At 36.4% G+C, this 25,456-nt stretch overlaps 1 protein-coding gene across 6 annotated transcripts in view; it reads right to left on the bottom strand.

Annotated features, from left to right (window-relative positions):
* The window catches only part of Dgkb (diacylglycerol kinase beta), a 632,546-nt gene that overhangs the window by 366,917 nt on the left and 240,173 nt on the right, over positions 1–25,456 (bottom strand). The gene's annotated exons all lie outside the window — the stretch shown is intronic.

Here is a 25,456-nt window from a genome sequence, read left to right as displayed (position 1 = left end):
CTCAGTTATTCAACATGGTTGGAACTACATTTACTGCCAGCTCTGGGAACCATGCTCATCGCTGCCTCTGGGAAGCAGTGGGTCTATGCTTCCATCTAGCAGCTTCTAGCCCCAAAACCTTTTTGTTGTTGTACTAGCAAAAGCTATATTCACCACTCACCATGCTGCATGGCTTGCAGACACCACTGTGTACAATGGCAGGAATCTGCCTTGCTGCACTCAAGCCCATATGCCATGAACCCCATCATACTGTAGTTCAAATCCACATGCCATGGTGTCTCTGTACCTTGGAGTCTCTATATCTTGGCTTTTTCTCAGTTCTGCCTTATCTTCTTGCTTCCTCTGGGTCTGGCTGTTGACTCCTGACTTAGCCTTCCTCTTCCCAGCATTCTTCCTGTCTGTCCTGCCTATACTTCCTGCTGGGCTACTGGCCAATCAGCATTTTATTTATCAACCAATCAGAGCAATACGTATTCACAGTGTACAGAAAAATGTCTCCATCATCCTTGGATCTATATGGTAGGAGGAGGGAAGTGACACCTCCAAGATGTCCTCAGACCTCCTCCACTCATATTCCAATGGCACACATGCAAATATAAGCACAAAATAAATTAATATACTAATTTTTAAATTATCATTAGTAGCAAATTATTATCAAGTAGATAATTAAAAATACCTTTATACCCATAGAATTTGATCAAAAAAATCAATTTATGTGATATAAGATTGTAGCATTTTAATAATTATTTGTGTGTTTATCTGTTCTTCAGTGTTGGTAATCAAACCCAGGAACTTGCACATGCTAAGTAAGTGCCTTCCCATGGAGTTATTATGTATTCACAATAAAAATATATTTGAGATGAGCAAACAATACAATTAGACTAAAAAGTGATCACTTTCAGAAGACAACTTTATTGGTCTTCCAACCAAATCAAACATTTTTGCCTTCTAAATGAGTCAGTGACGAATTATACACCACAGAGAGATATTTCCATTACATTATTAGGAACACTACATACTATTAGAAGGAGCTGAAAACTGAAGATATTCTGATCAGTAAGGACTCCACTAACTTGGAATTTATATCTGTGGAAATTATGTAGTCATATTTTTCCTACACTGGCAGAATAAGAGGCTCTTAGTGACTGACTAAGGCAGAAGGACATTAAATCATAGCTATGAAAATATCTATTTGATAGGATATTCAGGTAGTAATATACGTGGTACAGTAAAAGTCCACTTGTCTTTGTCAGATTTTTTCCTAGTCTTGGAGAATACTTCCAGAGTAAATTCAGGAGGCCTAATGCAGATAAACATTTCCCACTGCATGTTTTACTATATATGACACAAATGCATTCTGAAAATGTTCTACAAAACAGGAGGACCATTGCAGAATTTATGTTCCTTACTGCCTTGCCTGTCCCTGCCCACTAGCTGACTTCTAATTTGTAGAGGGTCCCAATTAGTACTTTCTAGTATGATTAACAGCAGCTACAAAATCAATATTTAGTGCAGGGAAAATGGAATTGGTGTAGCATAGTCTTCATGAGTGTTGCCTTGCAATTGAGTATCTAATTATGTTAGCAAGCCAAGGTAAATTTATATCTATGGTAGTTAAGAATTTTCAAGGATATGATCCATGTACTTTCTTTGACTTGGCCTCAGAGATCTAGGAGATAGGAGATAATATGTAGCTCTTATTTAAACACACACACACACACACACACACACACACACACACACACACACCACATATTTAATTTATATAATATATATTCAGTTGCAAAGATAACCAACATGACACATAGTAAAAAAAAAAGGTTTCATTATGTTAGCATTTATTACAATTAAAAGATAAAGCCCTATTAAAATTACTAATCCAGTTGCTGTCTAAGTGAGTCAAATTTTATGGTTAACCAATCAAGTTGAGTGAGCAATAATACCAATGTTCTAAAATTCATTTAAAATTCTCAATGCAATATTCTAATTACAGGAAGATATAGTAGTGGCTAACAATCGACCTAAAACCTGATGTATTTATTTTCAGAAAGCTAAGTGTGCTTCATAATAACTTAGCATTAAATAAATAGTAATATAAATATATTAACAATTTAAAGTAAAGTCGATGAAATAAATGATCTCTAGGAACAATGATGTTTTTTATCTCATCTCACCACACACAAAGATCTCTGAATATGATGTTTACTTTCACTAGAATTCGTATTTTTTTCTAATGCCAGGTTCATATTTGTATCCTCTTTAATGCTAAGTAGAGATTTAGAGTAAACACTTACAACACATTAACTGAAAGATTTGGTAAATGAAGTCAATAATTAAATACTAATGAAAACTAAAATATTAAATTTTTATGAAAACACAGAATATATTTTTTACAATGCTATGTTGAGTATACAGTAAGAAGTTAAGAAATGTTTATCAAACAACAATGCCATTTATGAATCCAAAGGAATGTCCAGGGAAGGAAAAACTGAGTGAATCTGGCTGACTGTGTCCTACACTGAACATCATTTGCACACTAATCCCTCTCTTTCTAATTTGTACAAAATCTTCTTCCTATTATAATATGTGTGTTGCTTGGGTAAAAATGTACTGTAGTGCAGAATGAAGATAATACACGAAGAACTTCAGATTACTTTTTGATGAAGCAGCTCCCATTAATTTGTTACCAACCTTTGTTGATAACAAAAATATGGAAATGCTTTTCATTTTTGTGTAGTTTAGAAAAAATGAATTCTTTTGCACAGGTAGCTGCCCTGCAATATGGACTTTAAAGTTCCTATATCCATAAGCATTTTTGTCCTTTTGAAACTGATATTTCAGCTCAGAGCCACAAGGGCAAGAATATGACATGACAAAGCAGAATTGGGTTTGTTACGGGCTGTAGAAGCCACAGCTGTCTACAGAACCAGAATGTCAGAAGCTAAAATCAATGAGCCAGTGGATTTGCCACCTTTGGGATACTTCATGTGGAATCCCTGAAGGGAAATAGGTAAGGAGAGATGAACCTCAAGAAACAAATGGCAAGAAGAAAACAACAAAAGAAACAGAAGAATTTGCTATTATTGACTCAAGACAGCATAGCATAGGTGAACTCCCTGCGTGCAATGCATCAATAACAATATAAGAAACAAAACACAAATAAACTCCCACTGAGCAGCACAATAACAGCTAGTGACACATGGAACTGTCTTTGTCATTTTCTATCCCAGCAGCCTGCATCTGTGATTTGAGAACTCTGATCATTTGAAATACACTGGTTTAATATTTTGCCTACTGGGAAATCTACAATGAGAGGGAACTGGGTTGCTCATACATCTTGGAGCACTCATTCCTCCTTTCTTTCCAGTATTAAAGTCACTAGCAATATAGAACAACTCACATATATAAACAAATGAAACAGTCGTATTGTATACATGAATGAAAAAGTCAGCCCAGCAGTGACCATGAACTCTAGGCAACTGACACAGCATCACATCTCATGTTAACAGCAGGCACGGATGCAGATAAGGTTAAAAGTTAGTATCTCAATGAGACTCTAAGTATTGTGGTGTGGGCTTATGTGCTTTCAAGTATATTTGAATCATATTGTGACAGTCGTCTGTGGTCTCACCACAGTTTTAAATCACATTAACTGTAAGAAACAAACATTCATTTTTCTCTATATTGCCATGTAATGGGTGATATCTTTGTTAACACCTTATTACATTGTGGGGCTTTTAAAGCATGAGAGTAGAGACCCAGCTTTGTAAAATCATAGAAATTTGATTGTCACTGCTCTCTTTGTTGCCGTTTTCAGTAGGAGCTTTAGGCACACTACAATCATCTAACCCTTATTATGGCCTCCAAGTAGTTTCTACAATGGCTTCTTTCACAAAACAAGAGCAGAAGGAGTTTTTACTCATGGACAAGCTACTTTTCTCATTGAAAGAGAAATGAATGCAATGCAGTGATATAACTTGTGGATTCAGAATTATTTTGCTTCTTCTCAATGATATGTCAATAAATATAATTCACACCTTCATTTGGTGGTCTTTTTCTCTTGTGGTTCAGAATTTGACAAATGAGAATAACGGCTTAGAAAATATTCATGCTTTTAATACTTAATAAGACCTCCCATGGGGAGGTACATTTAGTAGAGGCAGGTCCAATGCCCTCCCTCTGCCTCAAGGCTGTGCAAGGTGTCCCATCATAGGCAGTGGACTCCAAAAACCCTGCTCATACACCAGGGATGTATTCTGATCCTACTGCCAGGGGGCCCCTTAAGCAGATCAAGCTACACAACTGTCTCACTATGCAGGGGGCGTAGTCTAGTCCCATGCAGGCTCCATAGCTGTTGATCTAAATTTCATGAGTTCACATTAGTTTGGTCTAGTTGTTTCTGTAGGTCTCCACATCATGATCTTGATAAAGGTGCCTACTTTCAATCATCGAAATAATATATGATTAATCTTTGTAATTTTCAAAATCTGAAAGATAAAACATGGTAACCCACTGCATAACATTGCATTTCATTGTTCATTAGAACTATTTTCATCTGTTCCTTATGACAATTTTCCATTTTCTCAGTCTTGCCCTTTATTTTCATTGGATCAGTGGTTCTCAGTCTTCCTAACGCTGTGATCCTTTAATATAGTTCCTTGTGTTGTGGTGACTCCCAATCATAGACTTATTTTTGTTGCTCCTTCATAACTCTAATTTTGCTACTGCTATGAATTGTAATGTAAATATATGATATGCAGGATATCTGGTATGAGAACCCTGTGAAAGGGTTGCTGGACTCCCTAAAGAGTCATGACCCTCAAGTTGAGAACCATTGCATTAGATCCTATATCTAGTTATCATTTTACATCTTATATTTTGAGTTAGTAGTTTAATCTGTAGTGCAGCCTGGCCAGAAACTTGCTGTCATCCCATATCCCTGCCCTGAGTACCGGGATTACAGGTACATGTCGCAACATCTGCTATTAGATTCTCATTTGAGGAGTATTTTTAAAAGATTTATTTTATTTTATGTGTATGTGTGTCTTGACTACATGTAGGTATGTACACCATGCACACGCATGGAGGTCAGAAGAGGGTGACAAATATCTTGGTCCTGGAGCTAAGATGGTTGTGAGTCATTGTATAGGAGCTGGGAACAGAAACTCAATTCTCTACAAGATAAAGAAGTGCTTTTAACCAAAGATCCATCTCTCCAGGACCTCTCATTTTTTTGATTACATAAAACTGTATATTTTAGTTTATTAATCTTATGTTTACTAATGGCTAGAAATATTTTTATGACATTTACTTATAAATAGTATTAAAATACATTTTAAATGAGGAAAACCATGAAAAATGTAATTTTCCCCCTTAAAACATTTGAGATTTTTCTCCCTGCCTCAGGCAAATTTCTCTTACATTAAAGACAGCTATATAGATGATGTATATCACACATAAACGGGAAGATGAAATAGCTACATAAATGATGTATATCACACATAAACAGGTAGATGAGATACAAATTTATTTTCATTCACATGGATAAGTAACTCTATCTTATCATTTCCTGTTTCCTTCAATCTTATCCAGGGTTCTGGAATTTTAGCATATGCTAAATACCACATTCTAGATGAATTTGGTATCTCCCTTATTTAGTTTCACTTTCTACTCAATTTTATTTACTTTTATCACAGTATATTAGCTATAGTTACTTAGCATTATTTAGCATATGACAACAACATTGAACATTGGAGGTACATTATTATAGAAAAGTACAAAGGCATTCATGCAATTACAAACTATAGTTAATTAATAGGACCACTAATCCCATTACAATTCTCAGTAGCAATGATGTAAATGTGAAAATTAATTTTGCTGGAACACGGAATTTTGTGATAACATTAAATCTTTCCATAAAATAATTATATATATATATATATATATATATATATATATAATTAAGTCCTTATTTTATAGCTTTACACTGTTCTTCATTATCCACACACACTATCTTTCCTACAATATAATATAAAAGTTCTTGTTTCTAAATAAAACTATCAACTCAATGGTCATTACCTTGGTTTCTAGATTTATTTTTAATTGATACACAATTACTATAACTTATATCACCTTAAAATAACAACAAGCATATTGTATTTAAATTTCTCATCACTATATCAATTTGCTTTCTAAAATTTAACTAAAATAATGGTAGAAAAATCATTTCATACTTTCTGATTTTATATGGAATGCTGCTACAATCCTCTAATGAAGATAAAACTAGCAATGGATATTTTAGTGATAAAAGCTCTTTGTAGTTTTGGTGCCTATCCTGGAACTCACTCTGTAGACCAGGCTGGCCTCAAACTCGTAGAGATCCACCTGGCTCTGCCTCCTGAGTGCTGGGATAAAAGGTGTGCACCACCACCGCCCGGCCTAACTTTCACTCTTAAATATCTTAAAATTTTGAGGATTTATGCTCAAAGGAAAAGTAAGCATAATTTTCCCCCTTTTTACAGTATGTTGAATTGTTCCTAGCTCTATAGCTCTAGTAGCTACACACACACACATACACACACACACACACACACACACACACACACACACACACACACACACTTGTTTCAGCTATATACTGAGATCAATTGTTCTTAAAAAAACGTAATAGCAGACAAGCAGACATTGGGATCAACCAGGAACTTCTTAGACATGAGAAGCGTTGGAGTCACCTCAGACCTCCTCAGAGAAAAACTGTGAGTGCTGAGATCTGCAACACAGCCGCATTTGAACAAATCCTATTGATTCTGCTTCCTCCTTGAGGATAGGCACAGGAAAAGTTCCTCCAAACTCAGCAAATTTCAGCTCTTTACACATCTGTGAAAATGTTCCATTTCTCAGACTGACTGAGAAAACACAGGTGACACATTCAAAATTGTTTAAATATCTCCCATAGCATGGTTACATCTTTCTATTTATTATGCCACCTCCCTCCCCCTCCTAAAAGCTACCTTGGCCAGTTGTTCATAATTCCATTTATTGTGTGTGGTGTAGAGAAGAAAACTGGGTTTTGTATGCCATTAGAATTTGTCTTTTTATTTTCACTGTTAATTGTACTCTAACTTTCTTGTATATTTTGCAACTCTTTTTCATTAAATAAATATTGGGGTATTTTTATTCACTTACACACATATGTACAAACACAATACACAAATACTTAAGTCTCAGGGAGCGTCTCCATAAGGCGTCAGAAAGATTGTAAGAGCCAGAGGATCAGGAAGTTTGCTATGAGACTGTGTCTTCTAGAAATGACAGGGAAGCCACATCTGTGGAGTTTCAAAAGTATGGTTCCCTAAAACAAGCCTGAACAATCACAACTCCAGTTGACATGCCAGTGTAGATGTGGAAACTCTCACAAGACCACCTCATCATGAAGAGCTACAGATAATTATTGGCTTCTGAGAAAGGGAATCAGTGTTCTCTTAGAGAAGGGATTCCTCATTAGTTATCCAACATGTAGAGGTTAGCCCTAAAAGCATGTACATACAAGCAACACTAAATGGACTCAGCAATGTGTATGTGTGAATTATACATATATATTGTATATATGTGTGTATAATTATATATATATTAATTATAATATAAATACACACAAATATTAAAAAGAAGGCATGAATTTTTAGATGATAAATTTTAGGTGGTTAGGAAGGTTTAGGGGTGGGGAGAATGGAGTGAAAACAGTACTCATGTATGAAGTTCTCCAAGAAAATTTTTTTAAAAACCCAACAAATCCATTGCATCTATAATTTTTTCTACTGTACAGTTTGGCCACATCATACTGTGACAAAAATCTACATAACATTCTAATTACTGTAAATGTGAGTCTTATTTCTATTTTATCTAAGTAATTATTTAGAAAAATTCTTACAATCATGGGCCTGTATGGGTAAAAGACTTCCAATTCCTCTATAGCCTGTCAATATTAGTTTTCTTCAAATTTGTAAAATACCCATTCTAACAGGATGGGATTATATGTCATTGTGATTCCGACTGATACTTCACAGGTGAATAATGATAATCAGTGTATGTTCATACACCTCTTCTTTTGGATATCTTTTTTAGAAAAATGTTACTATAAGGCTACATCCATGTAATAATTGCACTATTAATTCCCTGATGTTAGTGTCTAGATGTTTATTTCCCTTGGAGATGAAGTAGTTGTTTTGCGGGCACACGGCATACACACATCTTCTACTGCGGCACTGACTGTCCTCTTACTCCGCATCATCTCTTTTGATAGGCAGAGATTTATACTTTGATTTAGTCTTGCTTACTTTTTTTATTTTGTCACCTATACTTTTGACATCATATCCAGAAAGTCACAGCTGAACTTCTGTCAGTTATCTTCTTCCTGTTTCTAGGAGTCCTAGAGTTTTCTTCAGGGAGTTGTACAGGTTTAGTTCTTCATAGTCAACTCCACATTATATTTTGTGTGTGGTATGAGGTAAGGTTACAGTCTTCTTCTGGACATGGATATTCATTTTTTTCTGGCCCCATTTGTGAAAGAAAATTTCCATTTCCTCTAGGAACCCTTGCTGGAAAATCAGTTCAATGTATATCTGTGGATCTCTCGCTAAAATCAGTTGAGGTTTTGAACATTAGATAGAATTAGTATTTCTATCTAACTCTTAGGAGACTAACCTTTGATTTTTGTTTCTTACTCTCCCATTGTGGGTACTGTGGTTATGGATTTTCATATGCTGAATGATCTCTTGGTCCTAGGATAAGTTATGATTATTCATGGTATATCATGCTCTTAATGTGGTGCTAGTTTCTACTGTCCTGCTAAAGTTCTTAGCATTATGCTTATCAGTGACATTGGCTTGAGATTGTTTTTATACTGTTGCTTTTAGGTGACTTTGTTCTCAAGGTGATACTGAGCTCATAAAGGTGAAAGTGTTCTCTCATTTGGTGGGACTGGGTTACATTTGATTGAGTTGTTTGCTGAGGGAGTCCCGTGGAGATCCCTAAACAACCCAGACTGATGCTAAGACAGAAGGTCCCCTCTGAAAACTGACAGAAGGCAACATTGCCAAGGCCAGCTTCTACTTAGCACATTGAAGGTAGAGAGGTCAAGCTGGTGAGGGTTTAGAGCCTTCACTCCTACATGGTAGTCTTTTTGACACGAGAAGGTACTCTACAGACTAGGGAAAAAGAAACTCGGGCACCAATCCAGCCACAAACCCCCCCACATGCAATCTGTCCTACCTGCACGATGTGCTGGGGCATGGTGACACAGAATAAGTTGGAGTGACAAATCAATGTTTGGTTTAATTTGAGGCCCACTCCCCGAGAGCTAGCCCATGCCCTAAACTGCCTGGATGGCCAGGTACAGGAGACTGGGTAGCCTACAGACCTAAGGTAGAACCAAACACAATGGAGAGAGAGAGAGAGAGAGAGAGAGAGAGAGAGAGAGAGAGAGAGAGAGAGAGAGAGAGAGAGAGAGAACTCCTAATGGTATTCTGCTATAGCTATACTTAAATAAGTGCCTTGTCCAGTCCTCTGACAGCAGATGGGAACAGGAACTGAGACCCATAACCAGACAGGATGCAGAGAGAGTCTAAATTGTGTATTTCCATCAGATCCTTTCCTTTCCGAGATGGGGAACCTCGCAGAAGAAGGGGAGGAAAAGCTGTAGGAGTCAGAGGGGGTGGAGGACACCAGAGGGACACCGCCCACTGAATCCACTAAATAAGGCTCACATGAGCTCACAGAGACTGAAACCACAAGCAGTGGTCCTGCATGCATGCGTCTGCAACAGGCCCTCGGCTGTTAGAGCTGTCAGCATCGTGCTTTTGTGGGTCTGCTAACAGTGGGTGCATCTTTGATTCTTTTGCCCTCTCTTGAAATTCTTTCCCTCCCATTAGGTTGCCCTGTCCAGCCTCAATATGAGGGCTTTCGCCTTGTCTTACTGTATCTTGTTTTGTCCATTCTGGCTGCCCTCTCTGGGGGATCTGCTCTATTCTGAAGAGGAAACCAAAAGGGAGTGATTCTGTGGGAGAGGGGAGGTGTTGGGGAGCTGGGAGGAATGGATGGAGGGGAAAATTGTGGTTGGGATGTAAATAATAGCAATAATAATAGTAAAAATTTTTTGAAGAATTTGAGAATTAGCATACTTTAAATATTTAACAGATTTTGTTAATGCAGGGATTGGATCATTATCTTTTGTTTGTTGGGTACATTTTAGTTATTGATACTATTTCCATACTAGTTATAGATAGTTATAGATGAGCTGAGACAATTTGTTTCATTATTAGTCTTAGTTGACTGTTTCCATAAGTTTATTCACTACCTCTAAATTATACAATTTATTGGTACACAATTGTTGATAACAAATAGACCTTTATATTTCATATTTCTGTAGCAGGATTTGTAATGTGTATTCAATTTACAATATGTTTAAGTTTTCTCATTTGTATTCTAGCTATTGGGCTATATAGATGTTCATATATGCATATATATATATATATATATATACATGTGTATACAATCAAAGAAACCTATATGTAGTTATTTGTATAGAAACTGTCAAAGAAAAGATAATGACTTAATCAGGATATAGTGATATATGTTTATAAAGACAGCACTGAGGATGCTGAACCAGAAGAACCTCATGTTCAAAGACAGGCTGGGATATATAGAAGTAACTTGTTTCAAAAACCAAATCAATCAAACAAAGCAGCAATAACAAACCCTCTCAGCTTAGTATTTTTGAATTTAAAATTGTAGAATTGTTTCTCCTTTAAGTTTGTTATTTTTTAGCATATTTTAATATTTGGCTGACTTTACTCTTAATTTTTTATTTTATATTAATCTATTGTTTTTAATTTTTAAAAACTTTTAGTGTATACATAAAATTAAAGAACTTTCTTTTTTGATTAATTTTTCAATTTCTGTAATTAATATGATCTGTAAATTGCTTTTGTTAAACTGCCATTTTCATATTAATTTTACCAAACATGAGCTTGAAAGTTCTGCCTATCATCTAGTGTCTTCTGCAATTTGCTACTCGATGTCTTGATGTTATAGTTTTCCAAGTCTTTCACTTCCATAGTTAGATTTATTATACATTTTTTATATATGTATACTTGAGGATACTTTGAATGAGGATGTTTTCATGACTTCATGGTATATTTGTTTGTGTATAGGAAGGCTACTGATTTTTATGTTTTAATTTTGTATTATGCTACTTTGCTGAATGTATTGATCAGCTGTGTGAGTTTTATGTTGAGTCTTCAGGGCCTTTTATGTATAGAATTATATCATCAGAAAATAATGATTTTTTCCTATTTATTTCTCTATCTCCATTACTTGTTTTATTCTTCTAGCAATACTATTGAATGGAAAAGGACAGAATGGATATCCTTATCGTATTCCTGACTTTAGTGGAAATGCTTTGGGTTTTTCTGTTTTTGTTTTTTGTTTTGTGTCTTTTTATCCTTTTTTTTTAGACTAATGTTGGCTGTGAGTCTTCTGTATATCTTCTTAATTTTACTGAGAAATGGCCCCCGTATCACTAGGTTCTCCTGAACTTTTATCACAAAGAGATGTTAACTTTCGTCAAAGTCCTTTTCTTCATCTAATAAGATGATTATGTTTCTGTCCTTCAGACTATTTATGTGATGAATTTTACTTATTGATTTTTATATTTTGAGTTATCTCTGGAATGTTGCTGATTCCATATGATGGGTAATTTTCTTAATGTTCTCTTCAGTTCAGTTTGCAAGCATTTTACTTAGAATTTTGCATACATGTTCATTAGAAAGATTGACTGACAAGCTGATTATTTTGGTTTTTTAAACAAATGGATAAAGAATCAGTTACTAAAATTAATGATGTACATGAACTCCTTGATGACACCGTCTCTAGAAAATTTCTTCCTTGGAATCTTAATATTATCTATGTTTAAACAAATGGAAAATCAGAATAAAATTGGTAGATAACAGTTAAATTTCTTAGTATTTTTAACCCCAGGCATCTAATGTGGAGCTGTTCATCATCTCCAAGCAATTGTTTCTCACAGCACTATCCTTCAAGCTTGGAGAACAGGAAGGTGGTATTCATTTTTCACCCACAGTGTCTAATGTATCACAAATACTAAACAAACTTGTTTTCATTGGTGAGTCACTATGGTAGAAGAATTTTAAAGTGGCATCTTTTAGATCAGCTTCAGCAGATTTGGCTGTAGCTGGAGAATTTTTCTCCAGCTCCCACCGCCAAGTCCCGCCAGTCCTGGAGCCCACTTATAAAATAAACACACAGACTCTTACATTATTTAAACTGCTTGGCCATTAGCTCAGGCCTATCATTGTCTAGCTCTCACTCTTATATTCAGCCCATTTCTATTAATCTTTACTTTGCCACGTGGCTCATGGCTTACTGGTACTTTACATCTTCCTTGTCTTGGCAGTGGCTCCAGCCGGTCCCCCTTTCCTTCCTCCTTCCTCAATGCTCCTCTCTCCTTGTCCCACCTATACTTCCTGCCTGGTCACTGGCCAATCAGTGCTTTATTTATATAGAGCGATATCCATAGCATTTGGCTAAATTGGAAAAATATAAAAATGAAATTGACAGTGTCTAAGCTCTTATGAACTCACATTTTCCCCCCTTGGGCAGTCAGAATGTTCTCAACTCTCTTCTAAGTACAGCAGGAAATGATTGAGATCTATGTAATAAATAGTCGTTCCAGGGATAACCCATCAACACAAAACAAATCAAAATCAAGCTACTCCAACATTCTACATTCATTTGCTGTCTGGTTGTTGAGTAGAGAAGGTTCTGTGTATGTAGAGCAACAGTTCTCAACCTTCTTAATGCTGTGACCCTTCAATATAGTTCCTCATGTTGTGACTGACTCCAACCATAAAATTATTTTGTTGCTGCTTCATAACTGTAATTTTGCTACTGTTATAAATCATAATGCAAATGTTTGAAGTGGAGGATATCTGATATGAGATTCCTTTGAAAGGGTCATTTGACTCCCCCACAATGGGTCACAACACACAGATTGAGAAAGTGTCATCTAGAGGAAGGTGAGCTGCCAATAAAAAAGGAACCCGAGTTACTTATTGACAAGATAAAGCAGATCTTACTCCCAAATATCAGTCTTAATTACTTGTTCATTTTATTTGTGCTTTGCTTGCGTGTCTACTATCGGTGTGAGAGTGTCAGATCCCCTGGAACTAGGGTTACAGACAGTTGTGAGCTACCATACAGGTGCTAGTAATTGAACCTGGGTCCTCTGGAAGGGCAGCCAGTGGTCTTAACTGCTGAGCCATATCTCCAGCCCCAGAAAATTGATTTTTTTGTTGGCTACCAGACCATTGAACTTTTGGGATTGTGACAACACATTTTTATTATTAAATGTATATATCATTATCATAATAAGTGTGAAGATTACTGTGTACTCTTATCTCAGATTTTCTAACAATTTGAGAAAACGTTCTTTACAGATAATAGAGTACTCCAAGTCAGTATGGCAGGGCCATAGTTGATATGCCAAGAGTGATAGTGATATTACAATCACGCTGTGGGATCACACTGTATTTAAGTGGCAGTGCATCTTACTGAGATAACTGCACATAAAAGTCTGTGATACCAATTTGAGACATTCTTTTCAGGTTTTAACTTTGCTGCGTTCTATTCTGTGTGACTGACTGAATAGCCCTGTCCAACCTGGCGACTTATGCATTCAAGACTAGCTTGAGATAGACTGTTTTTAGTTGCATAGATATGCTGACAGGGAAGAAAGATGCAAACTGCTACACAGGAGGTACCTGTAAAGACCTGTCTGTGAAGTGGGTAACTCTGCCAACAGCCCTGAGTACTGTGTAAAGTTGTAAATCTTTCAGGAAGAGAGCCTTATTATCACACACTTCTCATGTAATGCTGCGTTCATTAATGGCTTCAAGTCAAAAGGACAAGGACCCTTCAAAAAAATAGAAAGGAGAGCGAAAGGAAGGGAGGGGGAGAGGGAGGGAAGAAGTCCTAAATGAAAGCCCCTCCTCATTTCTTTAGTAATGCTTTGCCTCACAATCCTGAACACATCCTATGACACATTTTGACTAGGTCCTTCATTTTGTCATTCAAATTTAATTCTTGACACTTCTTCCTGAGACCTCTGAAAGCTTCAATTAAAAGTGTGTACCCCCATGTTTTACTTCAAATTAAATTCTCTAGCATTTACATCATTTGCTTTTATAATATAGAACAGGGTTCTATCAATTTTCCTGATTGGTAGGTTGTTCTACAGCATTATCAACCAGGTGATCTGAACAATGTTTAGAATATTAATGAATGCTTAAGTCCATTTTGTGTTTGGCAAGATTGCTTAACTCCCACAATTGTCAATAAATTTATGGTGGGACTAAAATACATTTTTCAATTTCAAGACAAATGTTCAGTCATGTTTCTAAATATTTATTTATTTATTTTTAGTTTATTTTTTCACTCTAAATTATTTATTTGTAATTTTCTTATAATATTTTATAAAGTTTTTTTCATAATGTTTCTAATTACTTATTTCAATAGCTCGTTTGGGTTTAGACAATATTATTTTTCATCATTATTATTCTCTACTTTATTTTATATCTTACTTCATTTCAGTTGTTCATTTAATTGGGTGCTGATGATTATTGTTTTATAACTAAATTTTTGTTTTAAAAATTTTAAATATCATTTCTTTAATAGAAATAATTAAAACTTTTATTAATTTTTCAGCTTGATGATGCCAGAATTTATCAAGCTCAATAATACAGATCTTTTTGCCTTGAATTATTTGTTATATCCATGGAGAGTTGAGTGACTCACTGAAAGGCTCAGCAGCACCTCACTACCTATCTTACCACAACTGTGCATGGCTCCAGAAACAGGAAATTGTATTCCATTGAAAGTGTCTGGAAACTCACTGGAAAGCTCTATAACAAATTGTGACATGTTTAGTCAGGAAAAACAGCATGACAGATAAGGCCACTAGTACCAGGTTCTGTTTCCTTACACTCAGGTGCGTGGATGCTATACTCCCAGAACACTGTGACAAGCTAGGAAAGCAAGCAGTCCACTCTAAGTGAAATTCTTTCATGTGAAATGGAAACCAGAAAGTAACTGTGACCCAAGAATTATCTGAAGCATCAGTGAACTGGGGGTCAATGAATAGGGGTGTGAGTATCACAGATAACCTGACTTTGTGAAACTGATGAGGGGCCAGCATCCAACCATCCATCTAGCTACAAATTTAACAGGTGACCTCAGGGATAAGACACATGCAATGGAATATGACAAACTATGACATATCCCTAGCTACCTGAAGTCTCTACATGTCCTCTGGGTCATTTACACATAAAAGAGGGTCCCAGCTATTTTCATATCACCATTTAAAAAGGAATTTTTACATAAACAGAGGACACACAGGGAATAAGAATATAAAATCCAAAACTGAGATAATGTCTAAAGTTTTAATGTCACACATACACATAGACACAGACACAGACACACACACACACACACACACACATACACACACACACACACACACACACACACACACACACACACACCTACATATTCATCCAATAACAAAGAAAATAGTAAAGCTCCAAGTACAACCTCTGCTCCACCATGTTGGTATCTGATATCTATGAAAACAAAAAAGAAAAATATATCTAAAATAAGTATCCATAGCACAGGGGAGAAAATCTTCATAAGCAAGTCACTAGACAAACCAACAAAAGAACATAACAACCTTGCCCTGTGGAAGAAAGACAATCCAGAGCTGTCAAGAAATGGTACACACACTTTCTAGATTTTTGACAAAAATACATAGAGAATAAGAATATGTATTACACATTTAAGAAATAATTAAACAGGTTAGCATATCAAAAAGTCCTCTGATAAGATACATAGACGGGAATATCTGAGCACTGGGGTAGTGCCACTTCCTGTGCTGGGAACCACACTGAATAAAATGCTGAAGGTGAATTTTGACATGTATCTGTAGGTCTGTGTTTCCTGCCTATGGATGTAATCTCACCAGCGTGAGTGAAACTCACATTCTCCTTTTTATTTAGAGTCTCTTACCTCCAGGGTTTTACTATCATGAGAGACGATACCTTCAAACTGTGAGCCAAAATTAACATTTTCTAAAGTTGCTCTTGTCGGAACACTTTGTCACAAGAAGACAAGTAACTAATACAGAAAACAGGTAGAAATGTGGGATTACTGGTGTGATAAACGTGGTCATGTAACTCTTATGGCCATGGAACTTGTTTGTGGGAGGAATGTGAGATATTTCAACTGATTGCTACAAAATCCCCAAAGGCACATGGGCCATGTGCCTGGTGACTTGAATACAGGTGCCCACAGAAACACAGAGGGGGAAGCACAGCTTATGGGGCTTTAGAGTAGAGTAAGGACTCTATAAAGCCCTGACCTTGACTGGGGGCTGCTGGTGGACATGTCAGAGGAGCAGCAGATGGCAGTTGACTTCAGGGTGTCATCCCACCAAGAGGCAAATTGCTGATGGGTAAATCTCAGATTGGCAAGGCCCCAAGACCACAGACTCCAGAGTGTCTTTTGCTTCTGCTGTGCCTTCTCATGTTTCCTGCTGCCATCTTCCCCTGGTATTTGGTATTGTGTGAATGGGTGTGGAAAGATCCCCACTGCCTGTAATGTAGTATGTTTATTTCATGGAAGCATCCTGTTCTATTGGGCATTTTACCTGTGGATTATTATGAAGATGATTTCTTTTTAAGATGTATTGTCTAATTGACAATAGTAACATTGGTTTAAGTAGAGTTTGATGATTAAAAATAAATATAAGAAATAAATAAAAACAGCTAAGGCCTATGAGTTTCACTTAAGGAGCTGCACAGATCACAGTTCAGGTTAATGATTAAGGGAAACAGTTGAGTCCCAGCAGCCCAGCTAGCTTAAATTCTTTTAATCCTAATGTTGGGAGATGTGTTCACAGGTTTTGGAGTGCATCATAGTTGAAGCAAAGCTTTGAAAATAACTTAAAGTTAGACTAAGATTTTTTTGTCAAATAGCTTTGAGTTGAAAAACCCAAGAAGACAATCTAAAGTTTTAGAAAGGAACATAGTTGAATAAGGTCAGAGAACAAGAACAAAGCAGCCCAATTATCATTAGCTGATGTGATTTTCCTGCTAGGATTGGTTGATGACCAAGGGTTATGATTAATACCTTGTACCCATTTCTGCCCTCAATCTCCTGATATGAACAAACTATTAATGAGGGGGTATGCACCCTAAAGATTTAAAGTAGAGCTGACTGTTTTTCATGTATAAAAATTTAGGTTTCTTTTGAGTTTCCTTATAAGATTACCTTTCAAGATAAGCAATAAAGAGATTGGTCCTCTCTTTGTAACTGCAAAATGCAGCCTGCCCGTAAAAGAATAGCTTGTTTGCCTACACTGTCAATCTATAACAAATTGCTTGGGGATGAATGTATGTGAGTTCTTAGGATAATTTGTTTTTCACATGTAATACATAAAATGTTTAATCATACAAGGAACATGAAGAACATCCTGTTTTTGACTTGTATTTATTGTAATCATTCACTTGACAAATAGAATGTAAGCACATTGTAATTTTTATATTGCCTGAAAGATTTTGCTGGGGTATGTAAGCTGTAAGGGAAAGACTAAAGATAGAGTTAAAATGAGCTATAAGGGAAATATTAAGAATGAAATCACCAGGAAAACAAAGAAGAGAGAATATGAAAGAAGAGAAAAGAGAAGGTCTGAAGGAAACCGTCAAGAGAGAGTGTGAGGCCGGGTGGTGGTGCACGCCTTTAATCCCAGCACTCGGGAAGCAGAGGCAGGTGGATCTCTGTGAGCTCAAGGCTAGTTTGGTCTACAGAGCAAGTTCCAGGACAAGCTCCAAAGTTACACAGAGAAACCCTGTCTTGAGAGAGAGAGAGAGAGAGAGAGAGAGAGAGAGAGAGAGAGAGAGAGAGAGAGAGAGAGAGAGAATGTCTTTTCCCTACCCTCCTCAAATAAAAAGGTCATAGTATGCTGACTCCATAGAGACCCCATTTGAGCTCTGTGCTGCTGGAGGTTGCCCCCTCAAACACACACACCAGGCAGCAATGGGTGGCCATTTATTTTATATTCTACCAAAGAATTTGGCTTCATTTGACCAATGTCCTGAGAAACTGAATATAATAAACATAGGATTGATAAATCAATTTCTTTATTGAAGGAAATTTCAAGAAGCATTGAACTCAGGCTGTGGCATGGCTACTAGTCAGTCCTCTTATTCAGATCTACAGCAGAAGAGAGAGAGGTAGGAAGAGCAAAACACTAAGAAAAAATGTGGATTTTTAAAGAAAATTTATGGACAACTTCATTAGAGCAAAGAATGGTACAGAAAACAAGGCCTTGGGAATTATGAAGGACCAACATCATTCTCTTCACTGGGCCAACAGGAAAGGTACCTGAGGGTAAAACCCACCCATCCAATGCTCCAACCAGGGCGAATTCAAATTTATGTGACAGGAGATAGCTTGAATTGAAAACACTTTATAAAAGGCTCCCTGTTCAAAAATAAATCTCCAGGAAAATGATTTTGCAACTTCAGCCACCAAGACACACACAATACTATAGTTCTAGCCTAAGGCAGGGCTCAAAGCTGGTTCTATTCAAGCTGGCAGCAGACATAGTCAGCCATTTCCACATAGAACTGGCACGGCATGCATGAAGGATACTAGAAGGAGGGTGTGACGGTCTTAATTCACTGACTCAGGGAGACGACAATGTTAGTCTCGGTTGGGTTCCTTGGAGGGAAGCAAAAGAAGCTATCCTCTGAAGCTGTGAAGAAACTTAAGTTATAGTAGGAACCCCAGGATGTTAGAGAGGCCAGGACCAGGGGACTTCTATGAGAAAGGCTGCAGTTACAGGGTGGAGACAGACAAAGAAATATGTTATAAATACTTCCAGAAGCAGAGCTGGAATGGAGGACTACCTAGAACTTTAGAGCCCAGGTGATGATATTATGAGTTAGATGCCAGATATTGAATGCAGGATTTGATGTTTGAACATTGGTTATCATTCTTGATCTCATCTAATCTTTCCTTGCTATTAACCCACTATTGCAGTGAGTCTCAGAAAATGACTTTAAACATTATTGGAACTGCTAAAGTGTTTGGATACTTGATGTTCATCTGACTGCATTTTATATTAGGAGATGATCAAGAGCCTGCAGAAGCAAGGCTGGGGGAAGTGTGTGGTTTAAAGTGATGTTTTCACATGTCAAGATGAGAAGACATGAGATTATGATGGTGAATCTTCATCATCAACTTGTGTAATCTAGAATCATTTGTGGGAAGGAACTCCAGACATGCTTGTGAGGGATTTTCTAGATTAGGCTACCCTCTGGGAATGTCTATGAAAGAGTATATAAATTAGTTTGAATGAAGTGAGAAGACCAGACCATTGTGTGGGCATCACTATTTTATGAACTAGAATCCCTGACTGAATAAAAAGGCAAAAGTGAGCAGAGTACAAGCATTCATCACTTTCTGCTTCCAAACTATGGATGGAATACAACAACATACCTCAATTTCTTCTGCAATAACTTGCTATATTGAACTTGCTCTCAAACTCTGAGGCAAAATAAGCTTTTTCTCTCTTAAGTAGCTTTTTTTGAGACAGTGTGGTCAAATCAGTGATACACATAACTATATACAAAAAAATTTTTAGTCATATACTCTTCATACTAGTGTGTCTAATAAGCTTAAGAGCCTGACAGCTGATGAATGGATAAAAGAAATGTAGTATGTATGTACAAGAATGTTTTATTCATCCATAAAGAATATGAAATCATGCCATTTCCAGGAAAAAAAATTCAACTGGGGATCATCATACTGAGTAAATAACTCAGACTCAAAAAGAAAAGTATTGTCAATCTTCTCTCATGTGTGTCAAAGATGGCTCCTAGAATTTTCATAGATACATAAATTTCATGTGTAAATGAAAATTGAAGTGAAAGTGTCTGTGAGAAGGAAAGAGATGAGCAGTAAGGGGAAGCATGGTATGGAAGGGTTATAGTCAAAGTACATAATATGCATAAATATTTTTGTGAAAAAATACTACACTGTGTATAATTACACACACACACACACACACACACACACACACACACACACACACACACACACACATATATATATATATATATATATATATATATATATATATATATATATATATCTCAATAGTTTTCAAGTCCAAACAGATTAAAATGGTCATTCTTTATAATATTAAGACTACACACATTAAAATGCACACAAGCTGTTTTGCCAACCAACAATATGCCATATATGCTTATAATGGACTACCTAGCAATAGAAAGGAAAAGTGCTTTAATACAACTTATACTAGTTGTATTGAGCCTCAAAATCAGGCCAAATGATGAATTCTGGTGCAGAGGATGATGTAACATATGATATCTTTTTTGAAATGTCAGTGAAACATAAACATTAGGGCATTAGACTATCTAATACAACTTTTTGCTTGGGGAGAAAGCCACAGTTGGCCACTGGGGCTCTTATTTAGTTGATAAAATATTATGCACTTGGGAAATAATATTTTTAAATTATTAAGTGATGTTTCTCAAAAGACTGAGCTAAATTATATATGAGTTATCAAAGCAAAAAGCTGCTAAAATTTGTGTTTCTCGCCTGAATAAGCATAGTTGGCCTTCTAAATAGGACAAAATATTATGTTTTTCTTTCAAATAAAAAGCAATTATCATAGTATTGGTAATATTTAAATTTGGTATTTATTAAATGTTAGCTTATCAAGTTTTATATATGTAATCATATTGAGTAATAGAAATAATATAGTAAAGGTAAATGAATAGATATTCTGTTGAAAATTCAATAAAGTTATTTTTAATGGATGTTTGGCCTTTAATTTGAAAGGAAAAACCAATGCTTTTTATAAACTATTAGTGTGCATTTGCATGAGAAATATTTACATGGAATGAAATTAAATAAATAAAATGTAATACTACCAATATCTTATTTTAATCTTCATAACTATTGGATACATATATATAATATAAATGCTTTTAATGGTTATATTTCAAATAACTTTTGACAAATACTACTTTTCTTTGTGCATAGGATTTTAAGAGAACTGAAATCACTCATTTGATTTATTTAAAACTGGAGGATAGTAGCAGCCATCTTGTACATTCTTGGTTGGTTATAATATTTGTACCATGGATGGTAATATAAATTTGATATATCTTCATGTATGCTAGACACCTTCCTATAGTCAACAGTGTGTAAGTATGTTCTCAATCATTCTAAGCTTCATTTGGTAACAAAACAGACAAGTCAGAAGTGATGGATATAGTCTTTTCTTTGTTAAAGACATGAAAATTTATCAATTGCTGATTATCTGACTTCCAATGAGTTTATAAGCTGTATTATTGTGCATTAGAAGAGGTATTTCAAGGACCATTGAGATGGCTCAGCAGTTAAGAGCACTTGATGCACTTCTAGAGGAGCTGGATTCAATTCCCAGCACCTCATGGTGGCTCACAGCTATCTGTACCTCCAGTTCAACCCAGGGTTCCATACCCTCTTCTGGCCTCCATGTGACTCTGGGAGCCCAGCTGGCAGACTGGCTTCCATGTTTTACAACAGAGAACTCTTGAGAAGAGAGGGATAAGAGATATTAGATAGTAGGATAAAGGGGAGATAAACAGATAGAAACAAAGGATAGCCTCAGGAGGGCCTGGATCATTTATTCACCAGCCCCTTCTGTCTCTTCTATAGGGATATGTATAGAAATGCCAAGGAATAGAACAAAGATGTCCCCCTAGCACAGCCAAGTGCAGACCCTTTCCAATTACCTGGAAACCACACATGTGGTCAAGCAGAACTCTAATGCAGCCCAGCTGGGTAAAGCAAGCTCAGCTATCACTAGGAAACCTTTGTGGGCCTCTACAACTGCCCCTTCTTGACATAATAAAGGGCCATCCAGGCCCCTCAAATAGACTGTGCCTATCTTAGGTCATTCTTCTTGATTAATTTTACATAAATACATTCAGGAAGCAATCAAGCAGAAAATTGCCCATCTTTGGCCACCGGCCTCTGGCAAGAGGAGGTACAAAGCCTAACTCAGCTCTGGTCCAGGTCCCTACTAAGAGCTTGCAAACATCCACAGTGATCTCCATAGCTGCCACACCTCCCAGTAGAGAAGTAGATGATAATGAATATGGAATATACTTTTTGGAATGCGGCTAAGATGTCTACAGTAGTCATATTTGCACCAAGCCCTTTTCAAAACTCTCTCCTAACAGATGTTCAATAAGAATTTCAAGAGACTATTTTGATTCCCAGGACAAAACATTCATTTCAAAACACTTCAAAGTATCCACTCAATTAAATAATAACCCATGCTAATTATAAAGACACTTTTACAAACTAACTTGATTGTGAGAGGCTTATCCCTTTGTAGGAGGCCTATCACTTTCTAAACAAACGGGAGTGGAAACATGTAGGAAGAAGACAGAAAAACTCCCCTAATTATGACACCTTCACTTAAGTTTTCTGAGGGCCACTGAGACCATAAAATACATATCTTGAGCTATCATAAAAAGTATTCAAATATATCTGAAAGTAAAAGAGTAATAAAAACTTCAACTGCCTTTAATTTGATTGATTTGGTTTATCCTTTAAAAATTAATGTTATCTAATTTGTCTAGACTAGACAGATATTAATGGAACAATAAAAACAATTCTAATATGAACATCACTATACACTTTTTACAAACTTACATTCAACATTTACACTTTTTAATTCAATATTTATACTTTTTACATTCATATATTCAAAAGGAAACTTTATAGAACTATTTTACAAACATATTCAAAAGGCAACTTTATAGAACTAGTTTATAAATTTCAGCACATGTCTAGAAAAATTTCTTAACAGAACTAACCTATTCAAAAGCAAACTCTATAGGACTACTTTACCAACTTTAGCAAGCATCTAGAAAAGATTTCTTACTGCACTATTAACAAAAAAGGAAGTACACAAATCATTTCTAAAGTTTGGAGTTCATAGCCAGCTTTGATATCATTATGAAAGTTTTCCTGACACTTTGCAGTCAGAGCCTAATTCATCAGTGCTCTAAACTGGACTGAGGGTAAAATCCCCTCTTCTTAATTTTTTAAAGCTGCTTTCTAAGATTGTCATTAGCGTTTCAATGATGTCAATGTTTCTCTCTTGCATTTCAAACACAACCCAAGTTTATTAATTTTTATTTTTATTTGCCCATAATTTTTTTCTTTTTCCACACCCAAATAATTTCCCAGTGTATGGACCTCTTTCCCTAACTTTCTAAAGGGTTTCAAAGTGACTTGTTGACAAACAGTATTAGCATTTTAATTGCCTCCTGACAGGAAAGCTATTCACTTGTTTCTAGTTCTCAAAAGGCAAGCCAACAAAGCTTATGGAAAAAAATAGCATTTTGAGCTGAATAAACACTCAAAAAGCAAAGTTTGGGGGCAGTGCAATGCCAGTATCTCTTTTACAGACTACATTTCTCAAGCTGCCTTTCTGGATCTGGGAGAAAACTTCCTTTTACATAGTCTGTATTCAAGCTTTTGCTTTTACCATGGGAGGTTTTTGAGTCAAGATTTTGTTCTTTTACTACAGGAGATTTCTGTTCTCCCTGAGCTGGCATTGATAGGCACATTTCATTTTCCTGATATTTTTCCCAGAACAGGCCATGCCCACCCACACATGCTTATGGATCAGTGCTTGTTTCCCACCTTACCAGATTAGTGAAAGAAAATAAAGTCTTTGAAATAAAAGCATTTTTAGCCTTTTTAAGGAGATTTTTTTCCCCTGATAGATCTCCTGCTTGTCCCCACTTGGCCTTTCCTCCATGATTCAGAGTCTCTGATGTCTTAGCTGAGGCTCAGTTTCTCTGCTAACTGCTTTCTGTTATGGGGGTAGGGTCTTGAGTCCTCAATCTAGGAACTTAGACCCTGCCTCCCTCATTGCAGGGAAGATTTCAAAGCCTCCACTGCTGCCTTCATGCCAGCAGCCCTCCCCAGGTCCCTTACCACCTCTGCTGGAGCTTCACCCTGGGGGAAGCTGTTTCTGCTGGGACTTCTGCCTGTACTTTCTTGGGCATAGGCTCTGGCCACAGGGAATTCTGGCTGCTGTTTTTCTAATACTGGCTTGAAAGAGAGACAGTACCAATAGAGAGTATTTGCCATATTCCAAGAGAGATTTGTTTGTTTGTTTGTTTTTCTGGGGCAAATACGGGTGATTTTATCATTCTTATAGATTTTCCAGGTGAATTTAATTTTGTCCTTACTGGAAGAAAAGAGATCTGAGAAGGAAAGACTTGAAAAAGCTTTCAATTTTTTAGAGAAAGATTACTAAGTTTTTCCCAAGAAAGCTTTCAGTTTTTGAGAGAAAGATTACTGAGTTTTTCCCAAGACTTCTGTTCTCTATACTTGGCTTCATGGCTAAGGAAACTAATTCTGATGGTAAAATGTTATCATATAGTAACAATGTTAGTGGAGTGAAGAGTTTTATTTCACTTACGTCCATCTCAGGGAAAATTCTTTCCTCTGCTACTCAAAACTTAAATTTAAGCTGTCCAAAGGCCAAAAGCTTCCACAGGAATCTTTTTCTGCTGGTTTTTATCATCTTTGATAGATTTTTTTTCACTAATTCTTCTCCAGGAGTTTGCATTCACAGTCTCATAGTTGGAAAATCAAGGACATAGTTCCTCTGTTTGGTTGCTTATCTTATCCTAAGTTTTTTCTACACTATATTCCTATATTCTACCTAATATTTTTTCCTTAATTTTTATAGACAGAAATTAAGAGAGAGAAAAAAGAAAGAAACCTAGACAGAAAGAAATATTTGCTATAGCCTCACTTTTCAACTTCAGCATTCAGCTGCCTTATTTCACTCCTGAGAACAAAATGCCATCATCTTTATTTTTAATTCCTTATTGGGCATGCCCCCTTACAACTGTGATGCCCCCTCTCTCCTTTCACCAAGTCCCCTGCCTCTGTTCCTGGTGTCATGTGTGGGAGCCCAGCTGGGAGATGGGCTCCCACATTTTATAACAGGGAACTCTTGAGGAGAAAGGCATAAGAGATATCAGATAGAAGGATAGAGGGGAGAGAAACAGACGGAAACACAGGATAGCCTCCAGAGGGCCTGGATCATTATCCACCGGCCACTTTCCTCTCCTAAAGGACTATTTACAGGAATGCCAAGGGGTGGAGCAAAAGATCTCCCTCTAGCACAGCCAAATGTAGACCCTTTCCAATCAACTGGTAACCACACACATGATCAAGCAACCCTCTAATGCAGCCCAGCTGGGTAAAGCAAGCT

Source organism: Peromyscus eremicus, chromosome 14 (genome assembly GCF_949786415.1).
Source record: "Peromyscus eremicus chromosome 14, PerEre_H2_v1, whole genome shotgun sequence".
Classification (NCBI taxonomy): Eukaryota; Metazoa; Chordata; class Mammalia; order Rodentia; family Cricetidae; genus Peromyscus; species Peromyscus eremicus.
This window is presented reverse-complemented; position numbering and strand designations above follow the sequence as displayed.